The sequence below is a fragment of the Saimiri boliviensis genome, chromosome 1, assembly GCF_048565385.1.
Source record: "Saimiri boliviensis isolate mSaiBol1 chromosome 1, mSaiBol1.pri, whole genome shotgun sequence".
NCBI classification, from domain to species: domain Eukaryota; kingdom Metazoa; phylum Chordata; class Mammalia; order Primates; family Cebidae; genus Saimiri; species Saimiri boliviensis.
Window position 1 is genome coordinate 180,863,093 of NC_133449.1, and position 25,561 is coordinate 180,888,653.

General features: G+C 38.4%; 1 long non-coding RNA gene across 1 annotated transcript in view; it reads right to left on the minus strand.

The window, feature by feature from the left end:
• Window positions 1-24,533, minus strand: part of LOC141580539 (uncharacterized) — a 51,144-nt gene extending 26,611 nt beyond the window's left edge. Inside the window, exons 1-2 of the long non-coding RNA XR_012512724.1 lie at window positions 24,330-24,533; window positions 6,086-6,284 (exon numbers count right to left, since the gene is read on the minus strand). This is a non-coding gene — a long non-coding RNA (uncharacterized LOC141580539). The remainder of the gene's footprint in view (window positions 1-6,085; window positions 6,285-24,329) is intronic.
• Between the last annotated feature and the right edge of the window lie 1,028 nt (window positions 24,534-25,561).

Consider the following 25,561-nt stretch of genomic DNA (forward strand, 5'->3'; position numbering starts at 1 on the left):
ACATAGCCTCAAATATAAATAGCAAAAATTGACTGAAATATAAGGAAACAGACAAATGCATCCTAAGAATTTTAATGCTCACCGGGCACAGTGGCTCAAGCCTGTAATCCTAGCACTTTGGGAGGCCGAGGCAGGTGGATCAAGAGGTCGAGAGATCGAGACCATCCTGGTCAACATGGTGAAACCCCGTCTCTACTAAAAATACAAAAAATTAGCTGGGCATGGTGGCACGTGCCTGTAATCCCAGCTACACAGGAGGCTGAGGCAGGAGAATTGCCTGAACCCAGGAGGCGGAGGTTGCAGTGAACCGAGATCGCGCCATTGCACTCCAGCCTGGGTAACGAGTGAAACTCCGTTGCAAAAAAAAAAAAAAAAAAAAAAAAAGCAATACTCATAGACCATGTGCACACACACATAAACTTCACCTAATGGCTGTAAATGGAACCCTAACCTTAATAAATGAGGAGAACATGTTTTTTCAAGCACAAGTGGAACATATGTAAAGATTGACAATACTGACCACATACCATACCTGCAAATTTTAAGTGTTAAAATTTGACCACAATTAAGTTAGATATCAATATTAAAAATTGTTAAAATATTCCATTTTGAGAAATTTAAAAATACAGTTCTAAATAATATATAGGTCAAAGAAGATAAACTAGTGACCTTTTTTGATTAAACGATGTCTATTTGTGCTGTTTATTAAGTATTTTTAAAACAATTTTTTTGAGACAGAGTCTTATTCTCTTACCCAGGCTGGAGTGCACTGGCACAACATTGCCTCACTGCAACTTCCACCTTCTAAGCTCAAGTGATCCTCCTGCCTCAGCCACCTGAGTGGCTGCGATACAGGCATGTATCACCACACCAGATAATTTTTGTATTTTTAGTAGGTACAGGGTTTCACCATGTTGGCCAGGCTGATCTCTAACTCCTGACTTCAAGCAATCAAAACAATTTTGAAAAATAAGAACAAATTGAGGCTGGGTACACTGTCTCATGCCTGTAATCCAGCACCTCAGGGTGCTGAGATGAGCAGATTGCTTGCGATCAGGAGTTTGAGCCCAGCCTGGTCAATATGGTGCAGTGGCTCACACCTGGCCATTTTTTAACATCATCTTTTAGAAAAGACTAATTTTACATAACAAATCTGTGGCCTGCTGGAATGATTAATAAGACACACAAGTCTCTAGCATACACTTTACAAAGTAAAGTGACATAAATACCATAAAAACAGCCTACAAAATGAAAACTATTATAAGGATGCTATTATTTAATCCCAAAAGATAGCATTCATGAAGCCCGATGCACTTAACATTATAGATTTGAAATATATACAGTGAAAACTGATACGGACTACTAGAAAAGAATTATATTACAAAAAGCATATAAATCTGTAAGAAATAAACCTATCAAATATACCACAAGCAAAAATAAAGATTTAAATAACATTCTTAAGATTAATCTGATAGATAAGTCTGCACCCAATAAAGAATATATTCTCATTTAAAATGTGCATTGGACATTAATAAATATTGACCGAGTAATTGGGTACAATGTAAATATAAAATTCCAAAAACTTGATACATATAAGTGACATTTATATAACAAAATTAAATAACATTTGTAATCCACAGAAAGATAGGCTCTCTCATATAAACGTAGGTCAGGGTACTGTTAGCCAATCTAGGTTAGCCTCTTTTGCGGTACCTAAAATTACTTGATTTTGCTCCACATATTTCATTTCCAGGGAGCTAATTCACGTTCTCATGGTAATAGCAGAATGTGAGAGGGTCAGAAGAAAAGACGCAGTGCCTCTCGAGGCTAGGATAGGAACTGATACACTGTTCATTTCTGCCTGATTTTATTGGCCAAAGCAAGCTAAAGGACAAATCAAGATTTAAGAGATAGGGAACTAGACCACACACCTCTTTATTGAGAGGAGCTAGGGAGTTACATGGTAAAGAATGGATACAGGGAAGGGTAAAAAATTGAGACCTTGATGCAATCATTCTTCCATATAAAGAGTAGGAAAGACAGGTAGTGTGGGTTTTAGCAACTAGTAGGTCCATGCAATGCTTTTAGAAATAATGTGAGAAAGATTATCTATATGCAACTTACCCAAAACAAATATTACACAATAGGATGGATGATTATGGGGAAACACTTTTTACTCTAGAAAAATAATGCCTAGATGTTTATAAAGCTAAAAAAATGAAAACTCCAGAATTTGTCATAAATTACAGAATACTATTTTGATAAAGAATTAACACATAGGTATTAATATGATTTATAATTGTACTACTAATATTTCTCTTTTCCTTTATGCTTTCTACTTTTCTCTCAAAGAACAGTGAAGGTGCTTTACATGTACCATGATATTTCAGTTTTTTCAGGAGGAAAAGTTATTTAAACTGCTTAGAGTTTTCCATGAAGAGTAATGGTTTTTTGTTGTTGACAGATCTATGACTTTATTAATAATAATGTTGCCCCTTCTAGGGTAAATAGCCACCTTTAGCTTGGTTTCCTAATCATTTAATTAAAATCTCTACAGCAAAAGCTTTGTGCATGGTATGGTAAGAATAGGGGAAGTACTGAATGTACTCACTGAGTACTGTGAACCAACAAAAAATTTTAATAATGGGTGATGAGTATGATAGTATCACATAATGGTTTCACTATATTTCATGACACTGCCACCTATGTATTCTTGATTATTCTTCCTTTATGTCATGCCTCAATTCAAAAAGGATTTGAAGTCTTGAATGATCTCTATTTATTAAAGTATTTAACAACATTAATAGCCCATTGTTTTATGATTAACTACTGATAGTTAACACTAGAAATAAAGGAAAAAAGAATTGCCATTCATTCCTGTGTTATATCATAATATAAGAATGCAAAGTGAGGTTGTGAAAAAACTCCTAATGTAAGGTGAAAGAGTATTTTTAATTAGAATTGGGACTCTATACAGGCAAATTGTCAAATTTCATGCCCTCTGAAATATCAAAATAATTATACTCTAGTTACATGTAAAAAATGCTTTACTTTTAGAAAAAACTTTTTAACACCCTGCACAAAAGATTAAAAGATAGATATAGCGAAATGCATCTGGCAGATGTAGGTATAGTACCTGTTCCAAATGCCAGCTGGATTTGTAATTACATCTTTGCAGAAACTGAAGAGCCAAATGGCTTCACTGGATGTAGTATATATGATTTCCTGACAGCCATTGCTACTTATCAAACATTAACTCTCCTTTAAGTAGAAATACTCTTTTATATATACTATACTTAACATATATCATATATTAAAGAAGATATATATCCTTCAATTAATTCTAAGTTAATATAATTAAGGGGGGCTTGAAGATGTCTAACTAGAGGCATCCCACACTTGCCTCTTCCACAAAGAGCAACAAAAATAGAAAGTCAATAATCACACTTCAAATAGAAAGCCTGAGAGAAAACACTGGAATTCAACAAAGAAATGTCAGAAAACACCTGAGGCATGAATGGAAAGGGAAGCAGTGCAACCAACTTGCCCAGGATTGGCTGGCAGCCCAGCAAGGCTCCCCAGTGTGGGGAAAGTAGAGATACCAGCAGCCTACATTCCCACCATGGACTCCTGTGATACTAGCCACAGAAGAAGCACTGTACCCAAGTACAGGCCCCTGAGATAGTAGTATAGCAAGCTTCCTGTAATCCATACAATGGTGTTGCTCCAAATGGGAAGCTCACACTGGGTCCCACACACCTACTGAGACCCAAGCAGCTGCAGTATATTGCCGTTTTGAGAGCCCAGACATAATTTAGCCTTGGGGCTCAATGGTCCCTGCATCTCCACATCCCTGGAAACCTCTACTATCATCCTTCCATGTCCATCCAGATGGCTGCAGTGGCATGATGACAGCTGGACCCAGCAATGTAGCAGGATTCCCCAGCATCATAACCCTCACAGTGTCTTATACCCTAGGGAATGGTCTGTGCAGTACCTCAGGGAGTCTGTCTACAGGACAAAGGGAACCAAAGTGAATACTCCCAAGACTGAAAGCTGCCTGCCTAGGTTCGCTGCCAATAAAAGCAACAGGCATGTCCCCAGCAGCAGGGCTACACAACATTTGTGTGTATCCTGAAGACAGTCTTTCTGCCCAGTGTTGCTGCTACCTGAATATGCTGCATAGGGTCTTAGGGATTGCCCCACCAACCATAGCCTGTACCCATGTACACCAACAGGGTGTCTAAGAACAGGCTTACCTGGCTTGGCACCACCCTCCAGTGCCTAAGCGTGCCACTCTGGGACTTGGGCTTCACACTGCCCTGTATGTCATTCTGGGCATGCATGCACACTAACAGGAGGCCTAACACTGGGCTCAAGACAGCTGCCACTGGTGGCAAAGAACACCATCTTGGAGACTGAGGACTTCCCTGCCCCATCCAGGGCAGATTAACCCAGCCTTTCACTGCTGCCACCACCGCTGGCACCCAGCTGGCCTGCCTGACATTTTGCAGCAATCATCATCGCCAGTAGATGCTGATTGGGAGCCTGAGGATTTTCCTGCCACTTCTACTGCCATTTCCCATGACAGGGCATACTTCCCAGGGACCCCAAAATCAAGTCACCTGCCTGATCCACTAATGCCATTGTTGGCATTTGAGAAAGCCACCTGGAAACCTAAGAATTGGCCCACCTTAAGCTGATAATAATAGTACCCACTTGGGGGTCCAAAGACAGGCAGGCTTGGCCTGCTGCTGCCACTATTGGAGTCAGAGGACTGGTCTACCTCATGTCCTCAACGCCTCCCTGAGGCTTGGCAAAGCCTCAAAACATCCAAGAACTCTATGCCCATTGATACGGTTTGGCTGTGTCCCCACCAAAATCTCACCTTGAATTTCCATGTGTTGTGAGAAGGACTCAGTGGGACATAATTGAATCATGGGGATCATGTGGGTGAGTCTTTCTCTTGCTGTTTTTCTGATAGCAAATAAGTGTCTTGAGATCTGATAGTTTTATAAAAAGGAGTTCCTCTGCACAAGCTGTCTCTCTTTGCCTGCCTCCATCCATGTTAGATACAATGTGGTCCTTCTTGCCTTCCACCATGATTCCCCAGCCATGTGGAACTGTAAGCCAATTAAACCTTTCATTTTCTTCTGAGTCTTGGGTACATCTTTATCATCAGTATGAAAACAGAATAATATAGTAAATTGGTACCGGTAGAGTGGGATGCTGCTGAAAATATACCCCTAAATGTGGAAGTGACATTGGAACTGGGTAACAGGAAGAGGTTGGAAGAATTTGGAGAGCTCACAAGAAGACAAGAAAATGTGGGAAAATTTGGAATCTCCTAGAAACTTGTTGAATGGCTTTAAGAAAAAACTTGATAATGATATGGACAATGAAATGCAGGCTAAGGTGGTCTCAGATAGAGATGAGAAATTTGTTGAAAACTGAAGTAAAGGTGACTATTGTTATGTTTTAGCAAAGAGACTGGCAGTATTTTGCTTTGCCCTGAAGATCTGTGGAACTTAGAACTGGAGAGAGATGACTTAGGGTATCTGGAGGAAGAAATTTATAAGCAGCAAAACATTGAAAATGTGACTTGAGTGCTGTTAAAAGCATTCAGTTTTATAAGGGAAGCAGAGTATAAAATTTGAGAAAATTTGCTGCCTGACAATGTGATAGAAAATAAAATCCACTCTGGGGAGAAATTCAAGTTGGCTGCAGAAATTTGCATAAATAATGAGGAGCCAAATGTTAATCACCCAGACAATGAAGAAAATGGCTCCAGGGCATGTCAGAAGTCTTCACAGCAGCACCACAATTAAAAGCCAAAGACCTAGGACAAAAAATTGTTTCATGGGCCAGGTCCACGGTCCCCGTGCTGTGTGCAGTCTAGGGACTTGGTGCCCTATGTGTCAGCTGCTCCAGCCATGGCTGAAAGGGCAAATGTAGAGCTTGGGCCATGGCTTCAGAGAGTGCCAGCCCCAAGCCTTGGCAGCTTCCATGTGGTGTTGAGTCCATGAATGCACAGAACTGGGGTTTGGGAACCTATGTCTACATTTCAGACAATGTATGAAAATACCTGGATGTGCAGGCAGAAGATTGCTGCAGCGGCAGGGCCATCATGGAGAACCTTTGCTAGGGCAGTGTGGAATGGAAATGTAAGGTCAAAACCCCTCACAGAGTCCATACTGGGACACTGCCTAGTGTAGCTGTGAGAAGAGGGCCATCATCTTCTAGATCCCAGAATGGCAGCTCCACAGACAGCTTTCATCATGTGCCTGGAAAAACCACAGAAACCACAGACATGCAATATCAGCCCATGAAAGCAGCCAGGAGGGAGGCTATACCCTGCAAAGCCACAGGGACAGAGTTGCTCAAAACCATTGGAACCTATCTCTTGCATCATTGTGACTTGGATGTGAGACCTGGAGTGAAAGGAGATCATTTTGGAGCTTTTAGATTTGACTGCCCCACTGGATTTTGGACATGTATGGGGCCTGTAGCCCCTTTGTTTTGGCCAATTTCTCCCATTTGGAATGTGACAGCCATTTGGAATAACTGTATTTACCCAATGCCTGTACCCTCATTGTTTCTAGGAGGTAATTAACTTGCTTATGATTTTATAGTCTCATAGGTAGAAGTTACTTGCCTTGTCTTAGACTTTGGATGGTTGACTTTTTAGTTAATGCTGGAATGAGTTAAGACTTTGAGGGACTGTTGGGAAGGCATGATTGATGTTGAAATGTGAGGACATGAGATTTGGGAGGAGCCAGGGGCAGAATAACATGGTTTGGCTGTGCCCCCACCCAAATCTCATCTTGAATTCCCAAGTGTTGTGGGAGGGACTTGGTGGTAGGTAATTGAATCATGGAGGTCATGAGGGAGGATCTCTTTCATGCTGTTCTCATGATAGTGAATAAGTCTCATGAGATCTGATGGTTTTATAAAGAGGAGTTCCACTACACAAACTTCCTCTCTTTGCCTTCCTCTATCCATTTAAGACTTGACTTGCCCCTCCTTGTTTTCCACCATGATTGTGTTGCTTCCCCAATCATGTGGAACTGTAAATCCATTAAACCTCATTTTCTTCCCAATTTTGGATATGTCTTTATCAGCAGCAAAAGAATTCCTTAGAGGGACATTTATAACAATAATGCCTACATCAAAAGAATTAGAAAGATTTCAAATAAACAAGCTTGAGGATGCATCTCAGGGACCTCAAAAAGTAATAACAAACCTAACCCAAAATTAGAATGTAAAAAGAAATATCCAAGATCAGAGCAGAATAAAATAGAGACTAAAACGACAACAGAAAGTGTCAATGTAACAAATAGTTAGCTTTTGAAAAGGCAAACAAAAGTTGATAAACTGCTAGTTAGACTAACAAAAAAAAGAAAACCCAGATAAATAAAACCAGAAGGAGAAAAAAAAGGATACATTACTACTGATACCACATAAATACAAAAGATTATTATAAGCTACTATGAACTAATATAAACTAACAAACTAGAAAACCTAGAGCAAATAGATAAATTCCTGGATACACACTACCTACCAAGAGTAAACCAGAAATAAATAAAAAATTAGAAAAACCAATAATGATTAATAAGATTGAATCAGTAATTAAATCAGTTTCTTTGTTTTCCAAACAATGAAAAGCCTAGGTTCTGATGCCTTCACTGCTGAATTCCTTCAAGCTGAAGAACTAATACTAATTCTTCTGAAATTATTCCAAAAAATGGAAGAGGAGAAAACCAGACAAGAACATAACAGCAACAAAAAAATCTTGTTCTAAAACCAGACAAGGTTATAACAAAAGCAACAACAACAACAAAAACCTACAGGCTGATATCCTGATGAACACAGATGAAAAAAATTCTTATCAAAATACTAATATACCATATCCAACAGCACATCAAAAAATAATACTTTCTTATAAAGTGGAATTCATCCCAGCGATAACGTAATAGGTCAATATATGCAAATCAATAAACACAATACATCACATCAATAGAATGAAAATAACCAAATATATTAATAGATACAAAAAAGCATATGATAAAACTCAGTATATCTTCATGATAAAAACTGTCAACAAACTAGGTAGGCATAGATGGATCATACCGCAACATGATAATGGACCATGGAAAACAGATCCACAGCTAACATAGTGAATGAGAAAAAGATGAAAGCTTTTCTCTAAGAACTGAAAAAAAGATAAAATGATTATTTTTGCCAATCCTATTCAACATAGTGGTACTTGAAGTACTAGCCAGAATGATCAGGAAAGAAAAAGAAAAGGAATCCAAATTGAAATCAATGTAGTCAAATTGTCCCTCTTTGCATATGAGTTGATCTTATGTTTTTTGGAAGTCTTTGGGTTTTTCTAAATATAACTCTTAGATATGACTTAAAAATTTAGTAAATTTGTGGAATGCAAAATCGGTGGTGTTTATAAACAGCAGTAATGAACTTGCTGAAAAAAGGGAATTAATATCTCTAATAGCTACAAAAAATATAAAATACATACAAATAAATTTAACTAAGGATATAACAGATTTCTTCAAGGAAAACTACAAAAACCCCATCTCTACTAAAAATACAAAAATTAGCTAGACATAGCAGTGCACAACTGTAGTCCCAGCTACTTGAAAGGCTGAGGCAGGAGAATCACCTGAACACAGGATGTGAAGGTTGCCGTGAGCCAAGATTATGCCACTGCACTCCAACTTGGGTAACAAAGTGAGACTCTGTCTTAAATAAAGAAAAAAAAATCGAAGAGGACACCAGAAAATAGAAAGACATCCCACACTCATGGATTGAAAAAATATTGTTAAAATGACCATATTACTCAAAACAATCTACAGATTCCACATATCCCTATCAAAATACCAATGACATTCTTCACAGAAATAGAAAACATAAAGCCAAAATTTGCAGAGAACCTAAAAAGAGCCAAAATAGCCAAAGAAATTCAGAGAAAAAAGAACAAAGCTGGAGTCCACACACTATCTGGTATTCAAAATATATTTTAAGAATACAGTAACTAAAATAGCAAAGTGTGTATGTATATATGTATGTATGTATATATATATATATATATATATATGTGTAGACAACTTTAACAGAAGAACCCAGAAATAAGTCCACATAATTACAACTAACTGATTTTTCACAAATGTGCCAAGAACACACATTGGATAAATTGCACTCTTTTCAATAAATGGTGGTGAGAAACTAAATATTCATATACAGAAAGCTGAAACTAGTACCCTGTCTCTTACTATATACAAAATCCACTCAAAATGGATTAAAGATCTAAGCATATGACTTAGAACTATAAACAACTAGATGAAAACATAGTAAAAACCATCTATGACATTGGTCTAGACAAATATTTTATGGCTAAGATCTCAAAAGCACAGACAACGAAAATAGACATTGGGACTATATTAAACTAAAAAAATACTGCACAGCAAAGGAAACAAAATTATGAAGATACAACCTATTGAATGGGAGAAAATATTTGTAAACTATTCATCTGACAAGGAACTAATGCTCAGAATAAACAATGAACTAAAACAACTTAACAAAAAACAAAACACATAATTCCATTCAAAAGTGGACAAATGACATATGAATAGATATTTCTAAAAAGAAGATATACAAATGGCCAATAGGTATTTTGAAAAATGCACAATATCATGAATCATCAGGTAAATGCAAATCAAAACCACAATAAGATATCATCTTACCCAGTTAGAATGACCATTATCAAAAAGACAAATAAATAAATGCTGGCTAGGAGGCTGAGAAAATGGAACTCTTAGACACTTGTGGCCAGAATGTTTTTGTCCTCTCTGATTTCCTTGACCAATAGTTTGTCATTGTCCTTGAAGATGTCCTTCACATTCCTTGTAAGATGTATTCCTAGGCATTTTATTCTCTTCGTATGTATCATGAATGGGAGTTCACTCGTGATTTGGCTGTTTGTCTATTATTGGTATATAGAAATGCTTGTGATTTTTGCGCATTGATTTTGTATACTGAGACTTTGCTGAAGTTGCTTATCAGCTTAAGGATATTTTAGACTGAGATGATGGGGTTTTCTAAATATTCAATCATGTAATCTGCAAACAGAGACAATTTAACTTCCTCTTTTCGTGTTTGAATACCCTTTATTTCTTTCTCTTGCCTGACAGCCCTGGCAAGAACTTCTAATACTATGATGAATAGGAGTGATGAGAGAGGACATCCTTTTCTTGTGCTGGTTTTCAAAGAGAATGCTTCCAGCTTTTGCCTATTCAGTATGATATTGGTTGTGGGTTTGTTATAAATAGCTCTTATTATTTTGAGATACATTTCATCAAACCAACAAAGATTAAAAAAGACAAAGAAGGGCATTAAATAATGTAAAGGCATCATGCAACAAGAAGCGCTAATTCTCCTAAATACATATGCAGCCAACACAGGAGTACCAAGATTTATAAAGCAAGTTCTTAGAGACCTACAAAAAGACTTAGACTCCTACACAATGATAGTGGGAGACTCTAAAACCACACTGTCAATATTAGACAGATTGATTAGACAGAAAATTAACAAGAATACCTAGGACTTGAACTCAGCTCTGGACCAAGTAGACCTAATAGACATCTACAGAACTCTCTACCCCAGATTCACAAAATATACATTCTTCTCAGCACCACATCACACTTATTCTAAAATTGACCACATAATTGGAAGTAAATCACTCCTCAGCAAATGCAAATATCATAAAAAATAGTCTCCCAGAACACAATGCAATCAAATTAAAACTCAGGATTAAGAAACTCACACATAAACCACACAACTACATGGAAACTGAACAACCTATTCCTGAATGACTGCTGGGTAAATAACAAAATTAAGGCACAAATAAATAAGTTCTTTGAAACAAATGAGAACAAAGACAGAATCCCTGGAATACAGATAAGCAGTGTTTAGAGTGAAATTTACAGCACTAAATTCCCAAAAAAGAAAGAGAGAAAGTTCTGAAAGATCTAAAATTGACACCCTAACATCACAATAAAAAGAACTAGAGAAGCAAGAGCAAACAAACTGAAAATCTACCAGAAGAGAAGAAATAACTAAGATCAAAGTAGAACTGAAGGAGCTATAGACACAAAGAAGCCTTAAAAATCAATGAATCCAGGAGTTGTTTTGTTGAAAAGATTAACAAATAGACCACTGGCCAGACTAACAAAGAAGAAAAGAGAAACAAACCAAATAGATACAAGAAAAAATGATAACGGGGAGATCATCATTGACCCACAGGAATACAAACTACCATTAGAAAATACTATAAACACCTATACCTAAATAAACTAGAAAATCTAGAAGAAATGGACAAATTCTTGGACACATACACCCACCCAAGACTAACAGGAAGAAGTCCCTGAATAGGCCAGTAACAAGTTCTGAAATGGAGGCAGTAAGTAATAGCCTATCAACCAACAAAAGTCCAGGACCAGATGGATTCACAGCTGAATTCTACCAGAGGTAAAGAAGAAGTTGGTACAATTCCTTCTGAAAGTACTCCAAACAATAGAAAAAGGAGGACTCCTCCTTAACTCATTTTATGAGGGCAGCATTATCCTGATATCAAAATCTGGCAGAGACACAACAACAACAACAAAAAAGAAAATTTCAGGCCAATATCCCTGATGAACACCAATGCAAAAATCCTCAATAAAATACTGGCAAACTGAATCCAGCTGTAGATGAAAAAGCTTATCCACCATGATCAAGTCGACTTCATCCCTGGGAAGCAAGGCTGGTTCAACATATGCAAATCAATAAACATAATCCATCACATATAAATAACCAATGACAAAAACCATATGAGTATCTCAAGAGACACAGAAAAGGCCTTCAATAAAAGTCAACATTCCTTCATTCTGTCATTATTTTATAAGCGTACAGTTGAATTTTCCAGAGTCTAAATAGTATCCATTGCCATTATTGTTCTGATAGCCACTGGAATTTGTGTTGTATATTATTATGTCTTCCAAGATTTTCTAAAGTAAGTTATTTGGGGTCTTTATTAATTTTTAAGTGTATAAAGTGGTCCTGAAATCAAAACACTTGACAACTACTGGAATAGGGTATTATTGACATAAGATCACTCATTTCTACTTCTTTAAGCCATAGAATGGTCCACTTTTAATGGACTTACTTCATGTATATCCCAAATGTCAACAATTTTCAAATTACACCCTTTCTTTGTATCAAATTTATTGAATATGTGCCACAGTGTTCTCCCATACAAGTCTTTCTTTTTTTTTTTTATTGCATTTTAGGTTTGGGGGTACGTGTGAAGAACATGCAAGATTGTTGCATAGGTACACACGTGGCAGTGCGATTTGCTGCCTTCCTCCCCATCACCTATATCTGGCAGTTCTCCCCTTGCTATCTCTCCCCAACTCCCTACCCCCTGCTGTCCCTCCCCTATTTCCCCCCAACAGACCCCAGTGTGTAGTACTCCCCTCCTTGTGTCCCTATGTTCTCATTGGTCAACGCCCGCCTATGAGTGAGAACATGCGGCCACACAAGTCTTTCTAAGAGGACTAGCAGGGTAGTTTTCTTTTAGCCTAGAACTTGGATTTTTATTCTTTTACCTAAAAAGATTTCTTCCTACCAGAAGATTTATATATTACTATACATGAGTAATGTAATACATAATTACATATATGTACAAAATAATTATATATGTAAATTATATGTATGGATAGTTTTATACTCTCTCTATAGTTTTAAACTAAAGACTTTCTGGCCAGGCAGGGTGGCTCACACCTGTAATCCCAGCACTTTGAAAGGCCAAGGTGGGCAGATTATCTGAGGTCAGGAGTTAGAGATAAGCCTGGCCAACATAATGAAACCTCATCTCTACTAAAAAGATAAAAAGTAGCCAGATATGGTGGTGCATGCCTGTAATCTCAGCTACTTGGGAGGCTGAGGCAGGAGAATTGCTTGAACCTTGGAGATAGAGTTTGCAGTAAGCCAAGATTGCAGTAAACCACTGCACTGCACAAGTTTACTGCACAAGTTTGCATTAAAGCACTGCACTGCAGCCTGGACAACAGAGAGAGACTCCATTGCAAAAAATAAAATAAAATAAAATAAAATAAAATAAAAATAAATCTTTGTTAAAACTAACCATTCTTGTAGTAGACTACATACAAAAACATTGATGAATTTCTGTAGATATGTCAGCGGTATAATACTTAAACATTTATATTTTATGAAATTATAGTTGACTTAGAGACAAATAAACTCATTAGAAATAAAATCTCAAATTTTAAATGCATTTTTTAATCCAAAATAAACTATAATAGGTAGCGACTGAGAAACTATCAGAGCTATCATTTGCCATGTACTTTGAAAGTAAACAGTCAACAGTCACCATTCAATTATAGTTTAATAGTGAAAAAATTAGCTCCACATCTTAGTTTTAGATTCCCTTTGGACTTGCTACATTTTAGCAAACCTTATAAAAAGCAGGAAGAAAAAAAAAGTAGAACTATATTAATAACATAAAATTCATCTGTGAAGTTGACTTCTGGTATTTCTATTCCATATGCCTTCTATGTGTACCAAGAGGTTTCCTGTTTTTTAGTTAGAAATCACTTCTCTCCTTGACTATAGGACCTACCCATTACTTTATCCCACATCTTCAGAGGCAAAGCATAACCCAAGAACTTGTAAAACCCAGCTTCTTATTCACAGACTTTCTACCACTTTAAAAGTTACCTGTTCATGCCAGATGTACTTAAAAACTGCTGAAAGTCAGTCATAATCAAAAATAATGGGTCTACACAAAAATATTTAGGAATTATAAAAAAATAATTTACCACTTTTATAATGACCACTTTAAACATAATTTTAAAATCAGCTTTGTTTTATGATATTCAAGTATTATACAACTTACTTGAAACTTACTTCAATGTCTTTTTCCACTGGCTTTTCATTTTGTTAGTGTTAATACACAGAATAGAAATAGCAGACGTGATTTAGATAGAACTTAAACAGAATGTACACACATGCCAAGTGCCTATATCTTAGAAAAAGCACAGAAAATTTAAACATATCCTAGTTTGTATCTTTTACTTCAGTACAATAAAGTAAACAAAGTTTCTATACCTACATTGTACAGTGGTTTCAGTCTCTCTTGCACATTTCAGGGTACCCACCAACCCAAAATCCTATTCATTAAATTGAACTTTAATACACATTGCCTGCTGAACAGTTGGGCCCATGTGTTCAAGTTCATGCCTTACTGATAAAACCCAAATGGACTAAGGATAAACACCTCACTTAGCATGTTCTTTAAGTGGGGAAGGATCAATTATATATTTTATTCCAAGAATTTTAGCTAAAGGAAACAAGAAGGCTGACAAATGAAAACAGTCAAGTTTATTAAGTTTTTGTCAAGTTGGTTGAAGAACAGATAGTTGTGGCTGTGTAGTCTTATTTAATTTGACAAAAGCAATGGGGAAACAATTTCCTATTTAATGAATGATGCTGGGAGTGCTGGTTAGCCATATGCATAAAATTGAAACCAGACCCCTTTCTTACATCTATTTTGAATCTATTTATTCAAAATAGATGAAAGACTTAAAAGTAAAACCCAAAACTATAAAAACCCTAGAAGAAAATCTAGGCAATATCATTCAGAACACAGGCACAGGAAAAGATGATAAAACACCAGCAGCAATTGCAACAAAAGATTCACAAATGGTTTCTAATTAAAATAAAGAGCTTCTACATAGCAAAAGAAACCATCATCTAATAAGCAACTTCAGCAAAGTCTCAGGACATAAAATCAATGTGCAAAAATCACAAGCATTCCTACATACCAATAACAGACAGAGAGCCAAATCATGAGTGAAACCCCATTCGCAATTGATACAAGAGAATAAAATACCTAGGATTACAACTAGCAAGGGATGTGAAGGACCTCTTCAAGGAGAACTAGGAACCACTGCTCAAGGAAATAAGAGAAGACACAAACAGATGAAGAAACATTCCATGCTTGTAATTAGGAAAAATCAGTATCATGAAAATGGCCAGACTACTCAAATTAATTTATAGATTCAGTGCTATCCCCATCAAGCTACCATTGACTTTCTTCACAGAATTGGAAAAAAACAACTTAAACTTCATATGGAACCAAAAGAGAGCCTGCAGAGCCAAGATGATCCTAAGCAAAACAAAACAAAACAACAAAAACCAAAGAAAACAAAGCTGGAGGCATTACAATACTTAATTTCAAACCATCAAACCATACTAAAAGGCTACAATAATCAAAACAGCATGGTACTGGTACCAAAACAGAGATATAGACCAATGAAATAGAAGAGAGGCCTCAGAAATAATGCCACACATTTACAACCATCTGATCTTTGACAAATCAGAAAAAAACAAGCAATGAGGAAGGATTCCCTATTTAATAAATGGCCTTCGGAAAACTGGCTAGCCATATGCAGAAAGCTGAAACTGGATTCCTTCCTTACACCTTATATAAAAATTAACTCCAGATGGATTAAAGATTTAAATGTAAGACCTAGCACCATAAAAACCCTTGAAGAAAACCTAGGCATAGGCATGAACAAGGACTTCATGACTAAAACACCAAAAGCAATGGCAAAGAAAGCCAAAATAGACAAATGAGATCTAATTAAACTTAAGAGCTTCTGCAAAGGAAAAGAAACTATCATTAGAGTGAACTGGCAACTAACAGAATGGGACAAAATTTTTGCAATCTACCCATCTGACAAATGGCTAATATCCAGAACCTACAAAGAGCTTAAACAAATTTACAAGGAAAAAAAACCAACCCATCAAAAAGTGGGTGAGGGATATGAACAGACACTTCTCAAAAGAAGACATTCATGAAGCCAGCAAACATGAAAGAAAGTTCATCATCACTGATCATTAGAGAAATGCAAATCAAAACCTCAATGGGATACTATCTCATGCCAGTTGGAATGGAAGTCATTAAAAAAATCAGGAGACAACAGATGCTGGAAAAGATGTGGAGAGATAGAAACACTTTTACAATGTTGGTGGGAGTGTAAATTAGTTGAAACTCTGTGGAAGACAGTGTAGCAATTCCTCAAGGATCTAGAAATAGAAATACCGTTTGACCCAGCAATCCCATTACTGTATATATACCCAAAGGACTGTAAATCATTCTATTATAAAGACATATGCACACTAATGTTTATTGGAGCACTGTTCAAAGGAGTAAAGACTTGGAACTAACCAAAATGCCCATCAATGTTAGACTGGAAAAAGAAAACATGGCACATTTACACCATGAAATACTATAGAGCCATAGAAAAGGTTCAATTCATGTCCTTTGCAGGGACATAGATGAAGCTGGAAACCATCATTCTCAGCAAACTGACACCAGAAGTCAACTTCATAGACGAATTTTACGTTATTAATATAGTTCTTTTTTTCCCCTTTCTGCTTTTATAAGGTTTGCTAAAATATAGGAAGTCCAAAGGGAATCCAAAACTAACATGAAGCCAAACACTGCATATTCTCACTCATAAGTGGGTATTGAACAATGGGAACACATGGACTCAAGGAGGGGTACATCAAACACTGGGGCCTGTCAGGGGGTGAGGGTCTAGGGGAGGGATAGCAGGTTGGGGGGTGGTGCTTGGGGAGGGATAGCATTAGGAAAAATACCTAATTTTGATGATGGCATGATGGATGCAGCAAACCACCATGGCACATATATACCTATGTAACAAACCTGCACATTCTGCACATGTATTTAAAGTATAATAAAAATAAATAATCAAAATAAATGGGAAAAAATTTTCCAATCTGTCCATCTGACAAAGTCTAATATCAAGAATCTGTAAGAAACTTAAAAGTTCAACAACCAAAAAAATAATAATTCCATTAAGAAGTAGGCAACCCCTCTGCCTGGGTATCTCCTGGTCTGTGGGCAATAAGAGTTCGTCTGGAAATGCGGCGTCCACTCACCCTCTGCACTTTCACTGGGAGCTGAAGTCCTGGGGGAGGGACGGGGGGTGGGGAGGTGGGAAGAGATAGCATGGGGAGAAATGACAGATACAGGTGAGGGGACGGAAGGCAGCAAACCACACTGCCATGTGTGTACCTATGCAACAATCTTGCATGTTCTTCAGATGTACCCCAAAACCTAAAATGCAATTAAAAAAAAGAAGAAGTAGGCAAAGGTCATGAATAGATAATTCTCTAAAGAAAACATATATGCAGCCAACAAACAGGAAAAAAGCATAACATTCCTGATTATTAGAGAAATGCAAGTTAAAACCACAATGAAATATTATCTTATGCCAGTCAGAATGGTAATTATTAAAAAGTCAAAACACAATAGACGCTGGCAAGGTTATAGAGCAGGCATCCCCAAACTACGGCCCACGGGCCGCAAGCGGCCCCCTGAGGCCATTTATCTGGCCCCCCGCCGCACTTCAGGAAGGGGCATCTCTTGCATTGGTGGTCAGTGAGAGGAGCATAGTATGTGGTGGCCCTCCAACGGTCTGAGGGACAGTGAACTGGCCCCCTGTGTAAAAAGTTTGGGGATGCCTGTTACAGAGAAAAAGAAATACTTTTACATTGTTGAGAGTGTAAATTAGTTCAACCATTGTTGAAGGCAGTGTGGTGAATCCTCAAATCTCTAGGGGCAGAAACAACATTTGACCCAGCAATCCCATTACTGGGTATATACCCAAGTAATATAAACCACTCTATTATAAAGATACATGCACATGTATGTCCACTGCAGCACTATTCACAATAGCAATGATGTGGAATCAACCCAAGTGCCCATCAATGGTATACTAGGTGGAGAAAACGTGGTACGTACACATCATGGAATACCATGCAGCTATAAAAAGAAACAAGATTATGTTCTCTGTGGGGACATGGATGGAACTGGAAGCAATTATCCTCAGTAAACTAACACAGGAACAGAAAACCAAACACTGCATGTTCTCATGTATAAATGGGAGCTGAATGATGAGAACATGTGGACAGGAGGGGAATATCACACACTAGGGCTGTTGGGGTGTGGTTGGGAGAGGGAGAGCACCAGGGAGAAAAGCTAATGGACGTTGGGCTTTATACCTAGGTGATGGAATAATCTGTGCAGCAAACCACCATGGTACACAATTACCTATGTAACAAACTTGCACATCCTGCACATGTACCCGATTTTTTTTTTCTTTTTTTGAGAGGGAGTTTCACTCTAGTTGCCCAGGCTGGAGTGCAATGGTGTGATATTGGCTCACCGCAACCTCTGCCTCCCAGGTTCAAGCAATTCTCCTGATCAGTATCCCCAGTAGCTTGGATTATAGGCATGCGCCATCACACCCAACTAAGTTTGTATTTTTAGTAGAGATAGGCTTTCTCCATGTTGGTCAGGTCATTCTGGAACTCCCGACCTCAGGTGATCCACCTGCCTCAACGTCCAAAAGTGCTGAGATTACAGGCATGAGCCACCACGCCTGCCTCATGTAACCCTAATTTTAAAATAAAAGTTGAAAAAAAAAAAAGAAAGAAAACAGCCAATCTTCAACTCAAAATAGTGTCAAAGTCAGAGATCCCTAGGGTAATAGTAAGAGAAATCCATTTCTGTAGCTGAAGAGTTAACCAGGCTCAATACTGGGTTGAGGACATAATTGTAAGAGGAGTAGAGCAACAAAGAAGTCTGAACTCACAGAATGCAAATCTCCAATGTAAAAGTCATGTCCGTCACAGTGTGGAATCCTAAGGCCTGGGAATGGGAATATTTATATAAGTGTGCCTGAGAAAATTAAATAAAATACTCTAACTAGCCTTTATAATACTTAAAAACCCATGGTTCTCTGAATCCTCTTAACATGCAGGAGTGTACTCGCCCCACATCTAGAATGTATGAAGAAGCCTCAGTTGAGGCACATACATTACGAGAAAATGCTTACCCTCCTTCATCCCCCTCTCCTCCTGACTAATATACCAGTAACGAAGATCAAGCTTAACATAGTCTAACTAAGAAAGTACTGACCCTACCAAAAGACAAGGGATTCTTCACAGAAGAATTTGCAGGGCCAGCCAAATACGTTCTAGGTGGAACTGAGACTACATGCCTAGGATATATAATGGTGCTAAACCAGAGAGCAGAATATAGCTAAATAATGGAGAGTTTGCTGCCTGGGAATTTTCTCCTATGATTCTGATTCAAAGCACTTGCAACAACTGCTGAAAAGGGTCCTAATGAGGCAAATGTGCTAGAACTGCCTAGGCTTTCTAGGCAAAGAAAACATCAGGCTCACAGATGTATTTTTCTAGAATGGATCTATTATGTAAGACTCAAAAACATATAAGCTTACTACACTTACCAGGAGAACAAGTAGAGCACTCCCTCACTAACCCATAAAGAAGTGTGCTAGTGAAAAGGCAGATTTACAAGAAAAAAAACAAACAAGTCCATTCAAAAGTGGGCAAAGGATATGAACAGATACTTTACAAAAGAAGACATACATGAGGCCAACAAACATATGAAAAAATGCTCATCATTGGTTATCAGAGAAATGCAAATCAAAACTACATTGAGATACCATCTCACACCAGTTAGAATGGCGATCATTAAAAAATCTGGAGACAACAGATGTTGGAGAGGATGTGGAGAAATAGGAACACTTTTACACTGTTGGTGGGAGTGTAAATTAGTTCAACCATTGTGGAAGACAGTGTGGCAATTCCTCAAGGACCTAGAAATAGAAATTGCATTTGACCCAGCAATCCCATTACTGGGTATATATCCAAAGGATTATAAATCATTCTACTATAAGAGACATATACACGAATGTTCACTGCAGCACTGCTTACAATAGCAAAGACCTGGAACCAACCCACATACCCATCGATGATAGACTGGATAGGGAAAATGTGGTACATATACACCATGAAATATTATGCAGCCATCAAAAACAATGAGTTCATGTCCTTTGTAGGGACATGGATGAACCTGGAAACCATCATTCTCAGCAAAGTGACACAAGAGCAGAAAATCAAACACCGCATGTTCTCACTCATAGGCGGGTGTTGAACAATGAGAACACATGGACACAGGCAGGGGAGCACTACACACTGCGGTCTGTTGGGGGGATATAGGGTAGGGACAGTGGGGGGTGGGGAGTTGGGGACAGATAGCGTGGGGAGACATGCCAGATATAGGTGATGGGAAGGAAGGCAGCAAATCATACTGCCACATGTATACCTATGCCACAATCTTACATGTTCTTCACATGTACCCCAAAACCTAAAATGTAATAAAAACAAACAAACAAAAAAGGTCATGGCATCATTGAGAATCTCAGTAATGGCTGTCATCTGCTGGAAAAGGTTGATAGTAGGAATAGCATTATGGAACTGGTATTCCTATTGACAACTGAGATGATAGGACTCTGGAATAAAAGACATAATATAGCAGTATTTAAATATAAGATTCAAATTTGATGGAATTACTGTACCTGGCTCCAAGGCCAGAATGCTAACTAGGGGACACTGATCCATAGGTGATGATGGCTAATAGAGGCAAAACAGATGAGAAACCTAGAAGGTTGTTGCTTGTTATAAACTATCACCCCCACAATGGAAAGAATTCCTCATTTTCTCAGCTTTTAATCCTGAGCAAGTTCTCTCAGAGCCAGTGTTCACAGATTGTCCAAGGATTAAAGTTTAAAGATTGACTATATAACACTAAAGGAAGTGTGCACAATTGATTTATGGCCATTTACCGAGTAACTTAACACTGAAGAAAGTGTCTGTATTTTTCAGGGCTTTTGCATACAGGAGCTAATCTACCATTGATATTAAAAGGCCCCAAATGCTTTTATAGTCCTCCCAATTATAAGAGAGGACATAAGGAGGCCCAATAATAGATTCTTGATTCAGATATATCTTATAGTGAAGTCAGTAGCACTGGATTGTCATTTCCTACATGCCTAAGATGGATATACTTAGTAGCTGAAAAAAGTCACTGTTGGTTTTTTTGTCTCGTAGAGTAACAGCAATTATAGTAGGACATTCCAAATGGATGACTCCAAAACAATTACCTCTGATCATGTGGTTAATCAAAACATAGCATTTCGGACAAAAAAGCAGAAACAGGTGTATTCTTAATAACTTTAAGGTCTTGGCTATGTAATGACCTCCTCTTTAAAGAGAAGAGCACCTCATATCAGCCATCACTAAGAGAGGCACAGAGCTTGGGAGGCTTCTGTAAATTTTGGATGGACTATATGCCCTTGAGAATAATACTCAAATCTATTTTTGCTGCAGTTTCTGGAGGGCACCAGAACAATGGGAGGCTGTTTGGGTCATATGAACCAGCAGTTCCCACAGTGCTAAATATCTGGGACTGATGAAAATGCCATATAGATTCCCTGACATGCCATGATAGGACATTTTCAGCATCAACTGCTAGGATTTGGATGGCTGCCCTTCAGGAAACAGTTCCTGGCATGCTATCTGGCCCTACTACAAACTGAAAAATCAAATGCCTAGCTAGTAATTGTGAGCTGTGAGCCGTCACATCTAAAAAGTTTATAATATTGACCAAGCACAGCAGCTATCCATTGTACTGTAGGATTAGATCATTTGGATCAGAATTTAAAAGGTCCTGAAGACAGAAGTAAGTTATAGGGTTATCCCAAACCCCACCACTCTCATGTCATCTATCTCTGTTGTACTTACAACTCTGTTGTTTTCTACCCATTATTTCACTGACGTAGGGAGTGAGGGGTTCCTAATAACTACTTGAACAGACAAAGAGAAAACATAAAACTCTTTCAAAAATGGGCCAACCTGGGCAGGGCCAAGATGGCCCATTAGAAGCAGTGATGAACGGAGGCTCCCATTGAAAAGAACTGTAATAGCATGTGAATCCTGCATCAGCAACTAAGGTATCCAGGTTCTCTCATCAGAACTGACTAGGCAGCTGGCATGATCCACAGAGACGAAGGAAGAGCAATATGGTGAGACAGTCCACCTGAGAGCCACACAGGGCTGGGGAGCCCCCACTTCCTAGCTAAGAGAGGTGGTAAGTGAGCTTGCTGCCCAGCTGAGGAAACTGTGCTTTTTCCTCAGAACTGTGTGACACATGGATTGGAAGATCTCATTTTTGCACCCATGCCATTGGGGCCTAGGGTTCCAATCCTGGAGCAATGCAGACTCTTAACAGCCTCTCATCTAGAATCTGCTTAAGCCTGCCAAGTACCTAATATGAGGGCAAACCAGCACAACTGCTGTGGCTGCCTGCAGTCTAAGTCTTTGGGCTCCGTAGGGAGGTACAGCAGTCAGCACTGGGACTGATAACTGCCTAACATGCTAAACTTCCTGAGTCGGGGAAGGGCAGCATCCATTTCTATAGCTCCAGGCTGTGCTTTTCCCATGCTGGAGTCAGGGAGGCTGGCAGTCTTGGTCCCAAAAGGTGTCCCCTCTACAGCCCAACACACTGGTTGTGGCAGACTGTAGCCAGAGCACCTACTTAGGCCTGACCCTTATCCTTCCTCACTGGGTGGGGCCTCCTGGCAAGAACTCCAACTCCTACCAAGGACTCAGGGACAGGACCCTGATTTTCCTGGTCCTGAACCTCTAGTGGGAGGGGTATCCACAGTCTCTGCAGACCAGCAGACTTAATCTTTCCTCCTGGTAGTTCTGAGGGATCTGGGCAACCCAGAGGAGTGGGTTTTCCCCAAACAAAACACACCTCCACCAAGGGACAGTCAAAGTGCTTAGTTAAATGGGTCCTACTCCCCATGCCAACTGGGTGAGACCTTCTAACAGGGGTTGTCGAGCACCCTATATAGGAGCAATCCTCCTAGCATCAGGTTGGTGCCCCTCAAAGTCACAGATCCAAGAAGAAGGAGAGGCACCCATCTTTTCTGTTCTTCTACCTCCTTGAGTGACATAACCAGGCACAAGAGAGAATCAAATGAATAGGGCCTGATGTGAACACTCAGAAAACTGCAGCAGCCATAGAGAAGAGGGACCTGACCATTGAAAGAAAAACACGCAAACAAAAAGCAACAACAGCATCAACAATAAAAATATTTCCCACACAAACCCCATCCAAGGGTTAGCAGCCTCAAAGATTGAAACAAGAAAAACTCATGAAGATGAAAAGAATCAACAAAAAAAAAAATTCCAAAAACCCAAAAGCCCAGAGTGCCTGTTATACTCCAAATAATTGCAACACCTCTCCAGCAAGGTCATGGAACTGGACAAAGGATGAGATGGATGGCTGACAGAAGTTGGCTTCAGAAAATGGATAATAAACAACTCCACTAAGCTAAAGGAGCATGTTCTAACCCAATGCAAAGAAGCTAAGAACCTTTATGAAAGGACTAGAATATTCATTTTAGAGAGAAAAATAAATGACATGATGGAGCAGGAAACACAGCTCAGGAACTTTGTGAATATAACACAAAGCCAAATTGACCAAGCAGAGGAAAGGATATGAGAGTTTCAAGACCACCTTGCTGAAATAAGGCATACAGACAAGATTAAACAAAAAAGAATAAAAATGAATGAACAAAGCCTCCAAGAAATATGAAACTAGGTAAAAAGACTGAACCTACAATTGATTGGAGTACCTGAAGGAGGTGAGGAATGGAAACAAGCTGGAAAACACACTTTAGGATATTATCCAGGAGAACTTCCCCAACCTAGTAAGATAGGCCAACATGCAAATTCAGGAAATAGAGAACATCACTAAGATATTTCATGAGAAGATCAACCCCAAGACACATAATCAACAGATTCTCCAAGGTTGAAATGAAGGAAAATATGTTAAGAGCAGCCAGAGTGAAAGGCCAGGTCACCTACAAATGGAAGCCCATCAGACTAAAAGCAGACCTCTCAACAAAATAAATGGATGGAGGATATTTACCAGCCAAATGGAACAACCCTACAAGCCAGAAGAGATTGGGGACAATATTCAACATTCTTAAAAAAAAAAAATTCAACCCAGAATTTTATTTCCAGCCAAACTAAGTTTCATAAGCAAAAGAGAAAATCCTTTCCAGGCAAGGACATTCTGAGGGATTTTATCACCACCAGGCCTGCCTTGCAAAAGTTCCTGAAGAAAGCACTAATATATGGAAAGGAAAAACTGGTACCAGCCACTGTAAAAACATGCCAAAATATAAAGACTGTTGAAGCAACTGCATCAACTAGTGTGCAAAATAACCACCTAGCATCATGATGACAGGCTCAAATTTACACATAACAATACTAACCTTAAATGTCAATGGTCTAAGTTTCCCAATTAAAAGACGCAGACTTGCAAACTGTATCACGAGTGAAGACCCATTGGTGTACTATATTCAGGAGACCCATCTCACATGCAAACACACACACAGGTTCAGAATAAAGTGATGGAGAAATATTTACCAAGCAAAATGGAAAGCAAAAGAAAATAAACAAAACAGGTGTTGCAATCCTAGTCTCCAACAAAACAGACTTTAAACCAGCAAAGATCAAAAGCACAAAGAAGGGCATTGCATAATGGTAAAGGGATCAATTCAGTAAGAAGAGCCAACTATCCTAAATATACATGCACCCAGTACTGGAGCACCCAGATTCATAAAACAAGTTCTTTGAAACCTATAAAGAGACTTAGACTCCCACACAATAATAGAGGGAGACTTTAACACCCATTGTCAGTATTAGGCAGGTCAACGAGACAGAAAATTAACAAGGATATTCAAGACTTGAACTCAGCTCTTGATCAAATGGACCTAACAGATACCTACAGAACTCTCTACCACATATCAACAGAAAACACATTATTCTCAGTGCCTCATGGCACTTATTCTAAAATTAGTCACAAAATTGGAAGTAAAACACTCCTCAGCAAATGCAAAAGAGTGGAAATCATAACAAACAGTCTCTCAGAATACAGTGCAAAAAAATTAGAACTCAGGATTAAGAAACTCACTCAAAACCACACGATTACATGGAAATTGAACAACCTGCTCCTGAATGACTCCTGGGTAAATAATGAAATTAAGGCTGAAATCAGGAAGTTCTTTGAAACCAATGAGAACAAAGAGGTAATGTACCAAAATCTCTGGGACACAGATAAAGCAGTTTTAAGAGGAAAATTTATAGCACTAAATGGCCACATCAGAAAGGTAGAAAGGTATCAAATCAACATCCTAACATTATAATGAAAAAAAAGCTAGCAAAGCAAGAGCAAACTAATCCAAGAGCTAGCAGAAGACAAGGAATAACTAAGATCAGAGCAGAATTGAAGGAGAGAGAGACATGAAAAACCCTCCAAATACAATCAATGAAGCCACGAGCTGGAGTTTTGAAAAATAAAATAAAATAAAATAGAGTGCTAGCTATGGTAATAGGAAAGAGAGAAGAATCAACTAGACGTACAAAAAATAATAAAAAGGATTATCACCAGTAACCCCACAGAAACACAAACTACCATCACAGAAAACTCTAAACACCTCTACAC